General features: G+C 44.8%; 1 long non-coding RNA gene across 1 annotated transcript; it reads right to left on the minus strand.

The window, feature by feature from the left end:
* Window positions 1-8751: 8751 nt before the first annotated feature.
* Window positions 8752-14609, minus strand: LOC146036673 (uncharacterized). The gene is made up of 4 exons (XR_014460921.1): window positions 14459-14609; window positions 13746-13929; window positions 9382-9495; window positions 8752-8852 (listed from the first exon to the last, which is right to left on the minus strand). It is a non-coding gene; the product is annotated as an uncharacterized LOC146036673 (long non-coding RNA).
* Window positions 14610-14954: the final 345 nt, after the last annotated feature.

The following is a 14954-nucleotide window of genomic DNA, read 5'->3' on the forward strand; positions in this document are numbered from 1 at the left end:
TGCCGCAGTATCTTCTGCACCATCCCCCCGGCTGGGCGGCACGGGGGGTTTTGCCTGGGGCGGGTGGGGGGCTTGCACCAGCCCTGGCCTTTACACAGGCTTGCAGTTGCAGAGGAATATCCTAAATATAGTAAGGAGGGGTAATGCACTTCCTGCTGTATTTGTATTGCTAAGGATTGCGTATGCAAAATATCTATTCACTTGGAGAGATTTTACAGGGGAATGCCAGCAGCTCATGGAGCGCTGACCATACCCCCACAGCAGTGAAAATGGTGGTGTGACCATGACACAATGCCCCCTAATTTTCAAAAGTGCATTGGTGGTGTGCTCACTGATCCTTCTTTCCGTTGCTGCAAAGTTGTGCAGTATGAATAATGCTGGGCTGCCATTCTCAGGGCATCCAATCAATCCCAGACAACGCCACATATACAATGCATGTTGAAACTTAAGCAATTAACCAGGTTTGCTTATAGAGATAGGGAAAATTTCACAAGGAAAAGAAATCAGGCGCTATGACAGTAGCTGTAGTTCTAGGCAAAGCAGCTGCTCAAAAATGGGGGGGGGGGGGGGGGGGGGGGGGGGTAGTCAATCCTCACCTGGAGAAAAAGCATACAAACAATCACGCACAAGGCATGTGAGCAGCGCTTAATTAATTTAAACCAGTTTGATGAAAAATCGATAATATTTTACTGAAGATAAAAACAAATATATAAACAATATACAATGGATGCACAATAGTGGTACACAATAAAAAACTTATATTAAAATCATGCCACAGGAAGATGGATGGAGTGTGGAAAGGCCCAGGGGGACAAGGGGATTTTGGGGTACAGTGGGTCACAGGTAAGTGCACTTTACCGGTTTTTGAGTGACCTTTTGATCCAGAGAAGTCCACTTTTTAACAAGCAATGTTGATCCTCACTATTTATCACGGTATGATGTAGGCCGTTGGAGGAAGGAATGAACCATAGGCTTCCGCTTTTCTGCTGGTATTTTGCCCTAGTGGTCTATATTGGGTTATAGCCACCAGGGTGTTCCAGGATGCGTGTCCGCCAGGAGATGGAATGTCACTGGGAATAGGCTTCTGCTCACAAGATCCTCCCTCTAAGTTGGCTGGATGGTATATGCCACTGGGGGACTCGGGGAACAGTGTCCGCCACACAATTGCAATTTGGTAACAAGGGGGTACCTAGTATCCAAAAGTCCACACTGGGCAAGATGGTACACACTTTTGGGGTCCTGGGCGTAAAAAACTGGGCTGTCCACTAACGCGTTTCACTGCCAACTGCAGCTTTATCAAAGGTGCTTGACAGTGTATCTGGTCTGGGTATATATACCTTTACAAATGAGCAAACAATCAGCATGTGTGTGCATCAAACATAATACAATTTAGGTTTATTAAAGCATAAAACACAGAAAATATCTATCAGTAGGAGGCAGACATACATTCATTCAAAATCCCAATTCAATAGAGAGAAAATTCTATAGAACGAATGAGAAGTAATAAGGAAATATTATCATATGTTAATGGGAGAGGTCACATGATCGGGAGAGGAATCATTGAATTTAAATAAATGTATACATTTCCAAATGTTCATCTGGAGTGGGGCATGAGTGTTAGTGGGATAAAACTCATAGTGACCAAAGGATTTAAAAACGAGTATTCCAAAACCTTTAAAACATTGATTGAAGGGCAGTGGAACGCATCTGCGTTCCAAATGCCGATTCAGGTTAACTTTCGCCGTCACACCGGAAATATAATCGTGACGGTGTGGCAATCGACATGGGAGGAAGAGACAGAAGAAAGGCATGCGCCGGGGAACAGTTTTCGACGTGCACAGATTGCTAGACACGTTGGTTCCGGATCCTTCGCACAGTTATGGATGTAGGAGGGAGAGAGATAAGGTGTGCGCCGGGGAACAGTTATTGGCACGCACAACATGCTTGACACATTGGTTCCGGATCCCTTATTATACTCATGGCGAATCACTCTAACCAGTGTGCATTTGGTCACATGACCGGGCTGGGGATATAATAGAGGAGAAGGATACTGGCACGCATGTGCGTTCCATAGGGATTTTTTCATCATATAGAACACATTACTAGATATATATATATATATATATATATATATATGTTTGTTTGTTTGTTTTTTGGCACTTGTTTTATATCCCAGGTATGATTGAGCTAAAAAGCAGATCTGATAAGTGAGTTCTTTAAAGGGTTCTCACAAACAAAAAAAAACAAACAAACAAAAAAAAAACTTTTGCTTCTGTATATTAAATTAGAACTTTTATGTTTATTTGTATGAAGATTACCCTTAATCAGGTCTATTATCCCTTTTTCTTTTTTTATATTTGCCTATAATAGTGTGCCTTATTTAGTTAGGTGATATATATATATATATAGTAATGTGTTCTATATGATAGATATTAAACCTAAATTGTATTGTTTGATGCACACACATGCTGATTGTTTGCTCATTAGTAAAGGTATATATACCCAGACCAGATACACTGTCAAGCCCCTTTGATAAAGCTGCAGTTGGCAGTGAAACGCGTTAGTGGACAGCCCAGTTTTTCACGCCCAGGACACCAAAAGTATGTACCATCTTGCCCAGTGTGGACTTTTGGATACCAGGTATCCCCTTGTTCCCAAATTGCAATTGTGTGGCGGACACTGTTTCCCGAGTCCCCCAGTTGCATATACCATCCAGCCAACATAGTGGTAGGACCTTGTGAGCAGAAGCCCATTCCCAGTGACATTCCATCTCCTGGCAGACACGCATCCTGGACCACCCTGGTGGCTATAACCCAATATAGACCACTAGGGCAAAATACCAGCAGAAAAGCATAAGCCTATGGTTCATTCCTTCCTCCAACGGCCTACATCATACCATGATAAATAATGAGGATAAACATCGCTTGTTAAAAAGTGTACTTCTCTGGAACAAAAGGTCACTCAAAAACCGGTAAAGTACACTTACCTGTGACCCACTGTCCCCCTTATCCCCTTGTCCCCCTGGGCCTTTCCACACTCCATCCATCTTCCTGTGGCGTGATTTTAATATAAGTTTTTTTATTGTGTACACGATTGTGCATCCATTGTATATTGTTTATATATTTGTTTTTATCTTCAGTAAAATATTATCGATTTTTCATCAAACTGTTTAAATTCATTAAGCGCTGCTCACATGCCTTGTGCATGATTGTTTGTATGCTTGCTTATAGAGATACTGGTTGTGCAGCTCGGCGGGTATGTATTTCCTGTGTGATAACTGTACTGTCTTTGCTTATATTGTTACCTTCCTGGATGCTGCAACGACCAGTGGCACCGCTGATGACTGCCTAGGGCGCTGTGCAGCTCAGTGAAAAAATGTTCCCTGCGTCTATAGCCTCCAGGGCACATCTAGCGTATACCAGTATGTTCTATGTATAACTGTACTGTCACTTTTTAACTGTACCTAACTGACTGTTGCACAGCAATCCAAATCAAATTCCTAGTAAACGCAAGTATACATGGCCAATAAAGCTGATTCTGATTTACTACTTACATGCAATATATTATGCATCTAAGGATTTATTTATTATTATTTATTAACAGTTTCTTATATAGTGCATACATATTCCGCAACGCTTTACAGAGAATATTAGAACATTCACATCAGTCCCTGCCCCAGTGGAGCTTACAATCTATATGCCCTAACACATGTACACGCACACACAGACATTCTAGGGTTAATTTGTTGACTACCATTAGCCTACCAGTATATTTTTTGGATTATGGGAGGAAACCGGAAGTACGCAAGTACGGGGAGAATATACAAACTCCGCACAGTTAGAGCCATGGCGGGAATCGAACCCATGACCTCAGCGCTGTGAGGCAGTAATGCTAACCATTACACCATCAGTACTGCCCCGTATAAGGTATGTGGTCTTGAAGAATACTGACAGCACAAGGCTCTTTTTTGTGGTTGGTAATTGAGTATTAAACAAGCATGCCTGGTGAGTGTTTTCTACATGCGTCGTACACACACACACACACACACACACACACACACACATACAGTACACACACACACACAAATCCATGAATAAAGTACTTTTGTACAATGACATGCCGTACATGAACTCTTAACAAGATATTTTACTGTAAATTTGTATATTTTAAGCATTTTGTTTATTGACATGACTGCAGGACATAATAGTTTTCCCTCTGTTATTGTTTGATGTTCTTTTAATGGGAAATGTTATGTTTCCCAAAGAGTCTATTTAATTTTTAACAGAGATTCCCTTTGGTAAACAAGCAAAATGTAGGCACGGACTACACGTACCAGTTTTTTAAAAATCTTCTTCAAAACAGTTCCTGTGACATCATTTTAGTCTGCTGTAGATCTGTTATTCGGTACATCAAAAGTAAGCAAATATTTAATCTGCTGGAATTTTAATCCATACCTTTTGAAGAGGGGATGCGGTCATTTGGTCTACAGCATGATGGTCGACTGTCATTAGATCGACACCATTAGGTATACACGGGAAAAGGTCGACATGGGTCTAGGTCGAAATGGTTCTAGGTCGAAAGGTCATTAGTTCGACAGGTCATTAGTTCGACAGTCAAAAGGTCGACATGGTTTTTTTCACTGTTTTTTTTGAGCCGACATGTGCCGACAGGCGGTATTTCATGCCCTACCATCCACTAGGGCAGGCATGTCCAAACTATGGCCCTCCAGCTGTTGTGAAACTACACATCCCAGCATGCCTTGCCATAGTTTTAGAATTCCCTAATAGCAAAACTGTGGCAAGGCATGATGGGACTTGTAGTTTGACAACAGCTGGAGGGCCATAGTTTCGACATGCCTGCACTAGGGCGTGGTGGGAGAATAAAATAGTGTGCCTGCATACCTCCCAACTTTTGCAGCTCAGTAGTCGGGACGCGGCTGCTGCGCGCCAAAGGTGCGCCGAAATATTCGGGGGGCGTGGCCTATACTCGTGGCTCCCCGCGAGGCCACGCCCCCATTTTGCCGCTATGGGGGCATGACCCAGAGGCTCTGTGAGCCTCTAGCCATGCCCCCCGCCCCCTGGCTGCGGGAATAGACGCTGTGCAGCTCAGTAGTCTGGACGTTGCTGCTGCGCGCCGAAGGCGCGCCGAAATATTCGGGGGGCGTGGCCTATACTCGTGGCTCCCCCGCGAGGCCACGCCCCCATTTTGCCGCTATGGGGGCATGACCCAGAGGCTCTGTGACATGACCCAGAGGCTGCGGGAATAGACGCTGTGCAGCTCAGTAGTCGGGACACTGCTGCTGCGCGCCAAAGGCGCGCCGAAATATTCGGGGGCATGGCCTATACTCGTGGCTCCCCCGCGAGGCCACGCCCCCATTTTGCCGCTATGGGGGCATGACCCAGAGGCTCTGTGAGCCTCTAGCCATGCCCCCAGCCCCCTGGCTGCGGGAATAGACGATGTGCGCATGCGCACAGCATTTATTCCCCGCTGCTTAGCAGCTGACAGGGGGGACTCCCAACAGCCCCCCCACACCGCGGGACACTGCCGCCCGCGGGTGGGACAGCGGGACAGGCCCTGACAATCGGGCCTGTCCCTCTAAAATCGGGACTGTTGGGAGGTATGTGCCTGAAGCATAGCGAGCGATGTGAGGGGAGGCGGTGCACTTTTAACTGTGTCCATGACTGTGTGTATATTCGGGTCAAAAAACAGTAAAAACCCCATGTCCACCTTTTGACTGTCGACCTAGACACTGTTGAACTAATGACCTTTGGATCTAGAACAATGTCAACCTTTTCCCATGTCGAGCAAGACCATGTTAACCTTTTCCTATGTCGACCTAATGGTGTCAACCTAATGACTGTCGACCATCATGCTGTAGACCAAATGATCCCAACCCTTGAAGAGATAATGACACCTATGAGGCTGCTTACCTTTTGTTAGTAAATATTTGCTATTTAAGTCTAAAAAAAAGAAAATCCATCCCCTTAACCCATACCTCCCAACTTCTTTAAGATTAGAATAGGGACACTTGCGCGGCAGCGGCTGAAAAGGGGGGCGTGGCGTGTGCAAATGAGGGTGTGGCTTATGTAAATTAATTTGGGAGGTATGCCTTAACCCCTTCAGTGGCAGTCCCGGAAATGTTCCGGGGCAAGCTGCGGTGCCGCAGGGGGCAGTCCCGGAAAATTTCCGGCCATGCCACAAATCTACAGGTGTGCACCAGTGGTGCCTGCAGGTGTGCACCACTGGCGCATCACCTCACCAGCGACCCCCACTAGCATACCTCCCAACAGTCCCGATTTTAGCGGGACAGTCCCGATTATCAGGGCCTGTCCCGCTGTCCCTCCCGCGGCCGGCAGTGTCCCGCGGTGAGGGGGGCTGTTGGGAGTCCCCCATGTTGGCTGCTAGGCAGCGGGGAATAAATGCTGTGCGCATGCGCACAGTGTCTATTCCCGCAGCCAGGGGGCTGGGGGCATGGCAAGAGGCTCACAGAGCCTCTGGGTCATGCCCCCATAGCGTCAAAATGGGGGGCGTGGCTCGCTGAAGAGCTGCGGTATAGACGACGCCCCCAAAATTAGGTCACGCCCCCGAAAAATTCCATCATCTGTGTCCCGCCTCCAGGAGCTTCAAAGTTGGGAGGTATGCACTAGGCCACTCCCCACCGCCACTGTTGTGCCCCCCCCCTCACCTTCGCTCTGGCATACGCTGGAGCTCCCCTGCCAGTAGCGCACGCAGGGGGGGTTTCTGAGTACCCAGAAATCCCCCCCAGGAGTCTAAGGGCCCTCAGCTGAAAGCTGAGGGTCCCCTCTTTCCATGGGTATAAGAATTGTAAAAATCGGCCCTTGGGAACTGGAGATATCTGACTTCAAAACAGTGGTCCCCATCCAAGCCTGTTAATTAATTTCCAGTCAGATATTTCAGGTTCTGTCTGACATAGAGTTTTTCTGATGATATATTCCAAAATTTGGGACTCTCCCTCTTTGGTGGACACTAGTAGCTTGTCTCTACTGTTCCCAGAACTAGAGATATCAGCCTTCCAGCAGCTGGTTACTGCTCCAGCTCCACACACCTGGTATGTTGCTTTATATATTCGTTGGCAGATTGCTCTGCCCCCTGAACTCTGACCCCCTAGTCCCCACTACCATTTGGTAGGTGGGATTCTCTAGTTTATAATTCCATTCAAATCTAAGCAATCTATTTCCAGGAACTGGAGATATCTGCAGTCAAGCAAGCTGTCCTCCCACCAGAAAATTATGAATAATAAGCCCACTCCACTATACACCCCTCCTCTGCATATTAAACATCCTCTACCACCCTGGAAGTTATGTATCAGGACCCCTTCATTCAGCCCAATGCCCCCTTCTCCCACCCCATCTCCCACCATCTGTGCAGTAAAGGGGTAATTAGTGGAAATTACTGATCCAGGCCCTACATGCTGAGCGGTTGATATTATACCCCCTACTACCCGCAGGACATCAAAGCTTCTGCTCAAAGCTCCCCCCACCCCTACCGATGTTGGATCCGGAGGGGCCCCAATACATTGCTATGCCCAGGGATCTACACTGCTGTTGACACCCCTGTATGTATATATATATATATATATATATATATATATATATGTATATGTATGTATTTGGTCTATCTATAATACTTTAACTGACCCGGCATATACTGGGTCACCTAAGTGTCCATCTCCGTGCTTTGCTCCGCCCCTCTGGAAACCCCCTTCTGAAAATCCTGAAAATCTGATCCTGTGCATCAGAACGGATATTATACACATGCGATTTGGACCGATTTAACCCAATATCTCAGCTTGATCTACCGGAATTGGCCCAAATCGCATAGTGTATGGGACATTAAGAGAAGGAAAGCACACGAGGGATGAGGGTCCTGCTCATCTATACATGAAAATCTTTATCACTATTTATAAATAATACAGACAATATAAGTAAGATTTTAAATTAGTTTTATTTTTCAAAAAGTTTTTTTTTTTTACGTTTTGGCATTGAGAAAGCAAATAGGTAATGTAACATCATGCCAAATACTGTAGGGAAATGAGAAACCAGTACAGTGGATTTGCAAACCAATATACCCCATTATATATACTCTGCCAAGTTCATAAAAGCTACTTCATACGTTGTATTACATTATATATATTCTTACATATTACTTCAGTAGTAACCAGTAATAATGCGTTTGTAAATAAACTTTTCCAGTGGCATGAACCTGGCCTGCCATTGGAATTCTGGGATACATGGCGCACCTATAGTTCCTGATTGGACCGCTCTCTCAGTATTGGCAAGTGTTTAGGTTTTGATCCCGCACTAGGGTCTGCACGAATTTCGATATTAACAGATGGAATCAATACCATAGGAGTATGTCATACTTGCTGACAGCAGCAAGTCAGGGGGGCGGGACAGGCAGACGTCATCAAGCCCCACCCCCACGACAGTTAAACAACGTAATTCGCGGACCCGCAAAAAAAGGTAATTTTGTGCTGCAGGGAAGGGGGTGCGGGGGCTGCCTGGCCAATGCGGGAGGATTGCCCACCTTCCCGGGGGACCCGATTTTCGGGAGCCTCACGGCAATTCCAGGAGGGTAGGCAAGCCTGGAGTATGTAATACAATTAGGAACAAATAGAAAAATAATATAATACAAGATAATTAATTACCTCTAAGTAGGAGACTGCTTTGTCCACAGCCTCGTGCCAGAGTAACATGAGGCCCAAAGTGGAGCCAAGTTGGTGGGGTAGAAGTTTGGATTGTGTCTATGATCCTCTATATTAAAGTCCAACCAGACTCCTATTTCCTTGTCCCACAGAACAGCCTGCACAGCATCCAGTCGCTCCGGCATATCTGTAGCAAATGACAAGAACAGAAATGATACAATATAGAAATTATAATACAGCCAATTGGAAAAATGGTGAAATAAACTTTAACAAAAGACCAATTGTTCTGATAATGTTGTTAAATAAAATGGATTGACCTAGGCCCTTATTCAGATCTGATCGCAGTACAAAATTGTTCTCAATATGGGCAAAACCTTGTGCACTGCAGGTGGGGCAGATGTAACATGTGCAGAGAGAGTTACATTTGGGTGGGGTGTTTTGAAACTGAAATCTAAATTGCAGTGTCAAAATAATGCAGTCAGTATTTACCCTGCACAGAAACAAAATCTAACTCTCTCTACACATGTTACATCTGTCCCACCTGGAGGGCACATGGTTTTGCCCATTTTGAGAACAAATTTGTTCTGCGATCAGATCTGAATAAGGGCCCTAATTTGTGTGAATGGCCATACAGCACATGTTGTGATCTTATCAGTGAGAAACACTCTGCGTCCTCCTAGCAGCACAATGTCCATTCTCAAACTATAGCCTGTTACCTCTGCCCTGGTGATGAGAATTTGGATTAACATATCCTCATCTGTCCCAGTCCCCATCATGGTTTTTGTAAGGATCCTTAGCATAATATCCTTGGCGGTCCTTAATGCATTGTACTGCAGAAGGAGAGGACATGAGCTGGTTTATTACAAGGTAACTGTACATGGTTAGTATATTTCTCCTGATTATAAAACTGCCGCGAGAGATGAAGCAGTATTCACACTATACTAAAGTAATTAATAATTTGGCCACTGGAGGCGCACTTCCACTGGCATCTGTGGGCAACATATATTTTCTTTCAGAACTAATACAATTGCTCCCACTGCTGTGTATGGCTACAAACATGCAGAGATAAAAGGTTCTTTGTGCCTATTAACTTTTATCACGTAAATAAGTAAGAGGTAAGACATCCCAGGGGGACCAGAAGACGATACCACTTCTGTAACAGCAGACCCCGGATGAGATACAGAGCAGTGCCCTTCTGCCATATGGCAGCTAGTGATGTCACAATGGGCCGATGATGTCACAATGGGCCGATGATGTCACAATGGGCCGATGATGTCACAATGGGCTGTGATGGGTAGAACACTGGCAGCTGACTGCTTCCTGAGTCATATCTAATATTGCTGGACTTGTGCCAACACAGATCATTTTTCACTCTTTTCTGAAGATTGAAGTTTGATATAAAATGAAGAAGGCGAAAGCTAATAAAGCTATAGACCACCAAATGACTGTCGCTCTGCGCATCCGTCCCGTTAATTTGACGGAGACTAAGAACCGCGCCCGATGCATCACACACCAGCTCGGACCGCAGACAGTGCTATTGCAGGACCCCGGTGAGGATCCTAACGATGTCCTGCGCTCCACCAGGACAAGAGAAACAACATTCCAATTTAACCAGGTGTTTGACCAGGCAGCTACCCAGGAGACTGTGTATGATTCCACAGTGAAGCCCTTATTGGGTGACATCCTGTCCGGGTACAATGCTGCCATATTTGCCTACGGCCCCACAGGCACCGGAAAGACCTTCACCATGATGGGTAAGGACCGCGAACCTGGAGTAATATATCGCACCCTGAAGGACCTGTTTAAAGCCATTGAGGAGACTGGGGAAAAAAAGAATTTCTCCGTATCATTATCATACGCGGAGATCTATAATGAAACCGTCCGAGACCTATTAAGACCTTCCTCTAGGTCTTTGGTCCTCAGAGAGGATCCCAATGGCAACACCAACATAGAAGGGATTTCTACATTCTCCCTTAGCACTCCTGAGGAAGCCATGACCCTGCTGAAGAAGGGCAACAAGCGGCGCACAGAAGCTCCCACAGCCGCTAATAAGACCTCATCCCGCTCACATGCAGTATTGCAGGTCACCATAAAGCAGACAGCCAGTGATAGTGTGAGCACAGGCAAGTTGTACATGGTAGACCTTGCGGGATCAGAACGAGCAAGCCAGACTAAGAACAGCGGCCAGACCATGAAAGAAGGAGGATACATCAACCGATCCCTTCTTACCCTCAGGATGTGTATCATGGCGCTGCGTGACAGACCAGGCAGCCATATAAACTATCGGGACAGCAAGCTGACCTGGCTGCTAAAGGGAGCACTGAGCGGGAAAAGCCGATTGGTTATGATCACGCACATCAGCCCTGCGGATAGTGCTTATGAAGAATCCCGCAGCACAATGACCTACGGAAGCAAGGCCAAGTTTATCAAGACGCGAGTGGAGAGAAACCGTGTCTGTGTCCCCAATAAGACTTCCGAGGGCGTCAGAGGGACCACAGTGCTGCCGGAAGTCCCTCATCCTCCAGAGCATGGCCGTGGGATCCTGCCCAGGTCTGGGAATATTTATCAAGTGAGAAAAAGTGCAAGGCCGCTGTGTGATTTTCCTCCCTGTATCCAGCAAAGAGTCCCCAAACGCAATTTGAGACCAAAGCCACAGCATCTTACGGTGTACACTCCTTTCAAGGTTGGTCATTACACATTGCACACATGAACAGCAATCGGGCTGGCAGTAAAGGTACCCATACACGTTACAATTATTGTATACAGTATTATATACAATACTGTATTCAATAATTGTAACGTGTATGGAAACTTTTACACCTGAAGGAAAACTGGGGAATAGGGCTACTGGCGAAACCCCAACAAAAAAAAAAACGACACTCAGCAGCCACCCCATGGGTGTGTTGGAAGAGCTGCCAATTATTTATAAATGATAACCGTTATATCCAACTCATTGATAATTTAATAACTCAAAGGCTTAAACCAGGACAATGCCAGGTACGTCAGTCAGTTATACATAATGTGTGCTGTTAGTGGTTTTATTGTATTCTTGTTATGTAATACGATCCACAAAAAATTCCTAGTGTGCACAAGCACACATGGCCAATAAAGTTGATTCTGATTCTGATACATAGATCTTTTAATAATTATGCTAGGACACTACCAGTAGATGGGTGATGGGGCTTCATGGCACATTCCTGACAGGGGCCCCAATACATTGCTATGCGCAGGGGTCTACACTGCTGTTGACGCCTCTGTATGTATGTATGTGTATGTATGTATATATATATATATATATATATATTTTTTTTATTATTAATATTATTTATATACATTTGGTCTATCTATAATACTTTAACTGACCCGGCATATACTGGGTCACCTAAGTGTCCATCTCCGTGCTTTGCTCCGCCCCTCTGGAAACCCCCTTCTGAAAATCCTGCGTTTGCCACTGGTCGCATATTATTATGGTTATTATACTTTATTTATATGGCACCACAAAGGATCCCCCGGGCCCAATTACAGAGTACATATACAAATGAGGGAAACAGTGACCTACAGCTGAATACAATAGAGGACAAGTACAGGGCACATAACTATAGCTACATCCGCAGGGTATCAGCGTGGTAGAAAACCACAGGGTTTGGTGCTATCAAAGATGGCTTAAGTAAAGGCCCCCATGCACTATGCAAATTCTCTGAAGGGAGAAGTCGCACCTGATCCCCCGCCGAATGTCCAACCTCCGACTCCGCTCGATGAACACAGGACTGTGCATCAGAACGGATATTATACACATGCGATTTGGACCGATTTCACCCAATATCTCAGCTTGATCTACCGGAATTGGCCCAAAACGCATAGTGTATGGGACATTAAGAGAAGGAAAGCACACGAGGGATGAGGGTCCTGCTCATCTATTCATGAAAATCTTTATCACTATTTATAAATAATACAGACAATATAATACCACTTTCACATCGCCGACACGTTTTAAAAACCGGTATTTAAAACGGTAATTAAAACGGGTCAGAGCCTTAACATTGCCGCAGATTACCGTTTTAAATACCGGTTTATACCCCTTTCACATCGCACTTTTAAAACGGTAAATTGCCGTTTTTTTTTTCCCTTTTTAAAACGTTTAAGCCTGCACTGTGAATGCATAGCATTGTACACATTCACATTGCACAAAAAACGGCAAGGAACCGTGTAGGACTCTGCTTTTTACACGGTTCGAAATGCCAGTTAACTTTAAACGGTAAATCGGCTGTGGTGCATTCACAGTGCAGGCTTAAACGTTTTAAAAAGGGAAAAAAACGGCAATTTACCGTTTTAAAAGTGCGATGTGAAAGGGGTATCAGTAAGATTTTAAATCAGTTTTATTTTTCAAAAAGTTTTTTTTTTTTACGTTTTGGCATTGAGAAAGCAAATAGGTAATGTAACATCATGCCAAATACTGTAGGGAAATGAGAAACCAGTACAGTGGATTTGCAAACCAATATACCCCATTATATATACTCTGCCAAGTTCATAAAAGCTACTTCATACGTTATATTACATTATATATATTCTTACATATTACTTCAGTAGTAACCAGTAATAATGCGTTTGTAAATAAACTTTTCCAGTGGCATGAACCTGGCCTGCCATTGGAATTCTGGGATACACGGCGCACCTATAGTTCCTGATTGGACCGCTCTCTCAGTATTGGCAAGTGTTTAGGTTTTGATCCCGCACTAGGGTCTGCACGAATTTCGATATTAACAGATGGAATCAATACCATAGGAGTATGTCATACTTGCTGACAGCAGCAAGTCAGGGGGGCGGGACAGGCAGACGTCATCAAGCCCCACCCCCACGACAGTCAAACAACGTAATTCGCGGACCCACAAAAAAAGGTCATTTTGTGCTGCAGGGAAGGGGGTGCGGGGGCTGCCTGGCCAATGCGGGAGGATTGCCCACCTTCCCGGGGGACCCGATTTTCGGGAGCCTCACGGCAATTCCAGGAGGGTAGGCAAGCCTAGAGTATGTAATACAATTAGGAACAAATAGAAAAATAATATAATACAAGATAATTAATTACCTCTAAGTAGGAGACTGCTTTGTCCACAGCCTCGTGCCAGAGTAACATGAGGCCCAAAGTGGAGCCAAGTTGGTGGGGTAGAAGTTTGGATTGTGTCTATGATCCTCTATATTAAAGTCCAACCAGACTCCTATTTCCTTGTCCCACAGAACAGCCTGCACAGCATCCAGTCGCTCCGGCATATCTGTAGCAAATGACAAGAACAGAAATGATACAATATAGAAATTATAATACAGCCAATTGGAAAAATGGTGAAATAAACTTTAACAAAAGACCAATTGTTCTGATAATGTTGTTAAATAAAATGGATTGACCTAGGCCCTTATTCAGATCTGATCGCAGTACAAAATTGTTCTCAATATGGGCAAAACCTTGTGCACTGCAGGTGGGGCAGATGTAACATGTGCAGAGAGAGTTACATTTGGGTGGGGTGTTTTGAAACTGAAATCTAAATTGCAGTGTCAAAATAATGCAGTCAGTATTTACCCTGCACAGAAACAAAATTTAACTCTCTCTACACATGTTACATCTGTCCCACCTGGAGGGCACGTGGTTTTGCCCATTTTGAGAACAAATTTGTTCTGCGATCAGATCTGAATAAGGGCCCTAATTTGTGTGAATGGCCATACAGCACATGTTGTGATCTTATCAGTGAGAAACACTCTGCGTCCTCCTAGCAGCACAATGTCCATTCTCAAACTATAGCCTGTTACCTCTGCCCTGGTGATGAGAATTTGGATTAACATATCCTCATCTGTCCCAGTCCCCATCATGGTTTTTGTAAGGATCCTTGGCATAATATCCTTGGCGGTCCTTAATGCATTGTACTGCAGAAAGAGAGGACATAAGCTGGTTTATTACAAGGTAACTGTACATGGTTAGTATATTTCTCCTGATTATAAAACTGCCGCGAGAGATGAAGCAGTATTCACACTATACTAAAGTAATTAATAATTTGGCCACTGGAGGCGCACTTCCACTGGCATCTGTGGGCAACATATATTTTCTTTCAGAACTAATACAATTGCTCCCACTGCTGTGTATGGCTACAAACATGCAGAGATAAAAGGTTCTTTGTGCCTATTAACTTTTATCACGTAAATAAGTAAGAGGTAAGACATCCCAGGGGGACCAGAAGACGATACCACTTCTGTAACAGCAGACCCTGGATGAGATACATAGCAGTGCCCTTCTGCCATATGGCAGCTA

Source organism: Crinia signifera, chromosome 9, assembly GCF_055691185.1.
Source record: "Crinia signifera chromosome 9, ASM5569118v1, whole genome shotgun sequence".
NCBI classification, from domain to species: domain Eukaryota; kingdom Metazoa; phylum Chordata; class Amphibia; order Anura; family Myobatrachidae; genus Crinia; species Crinia signifera.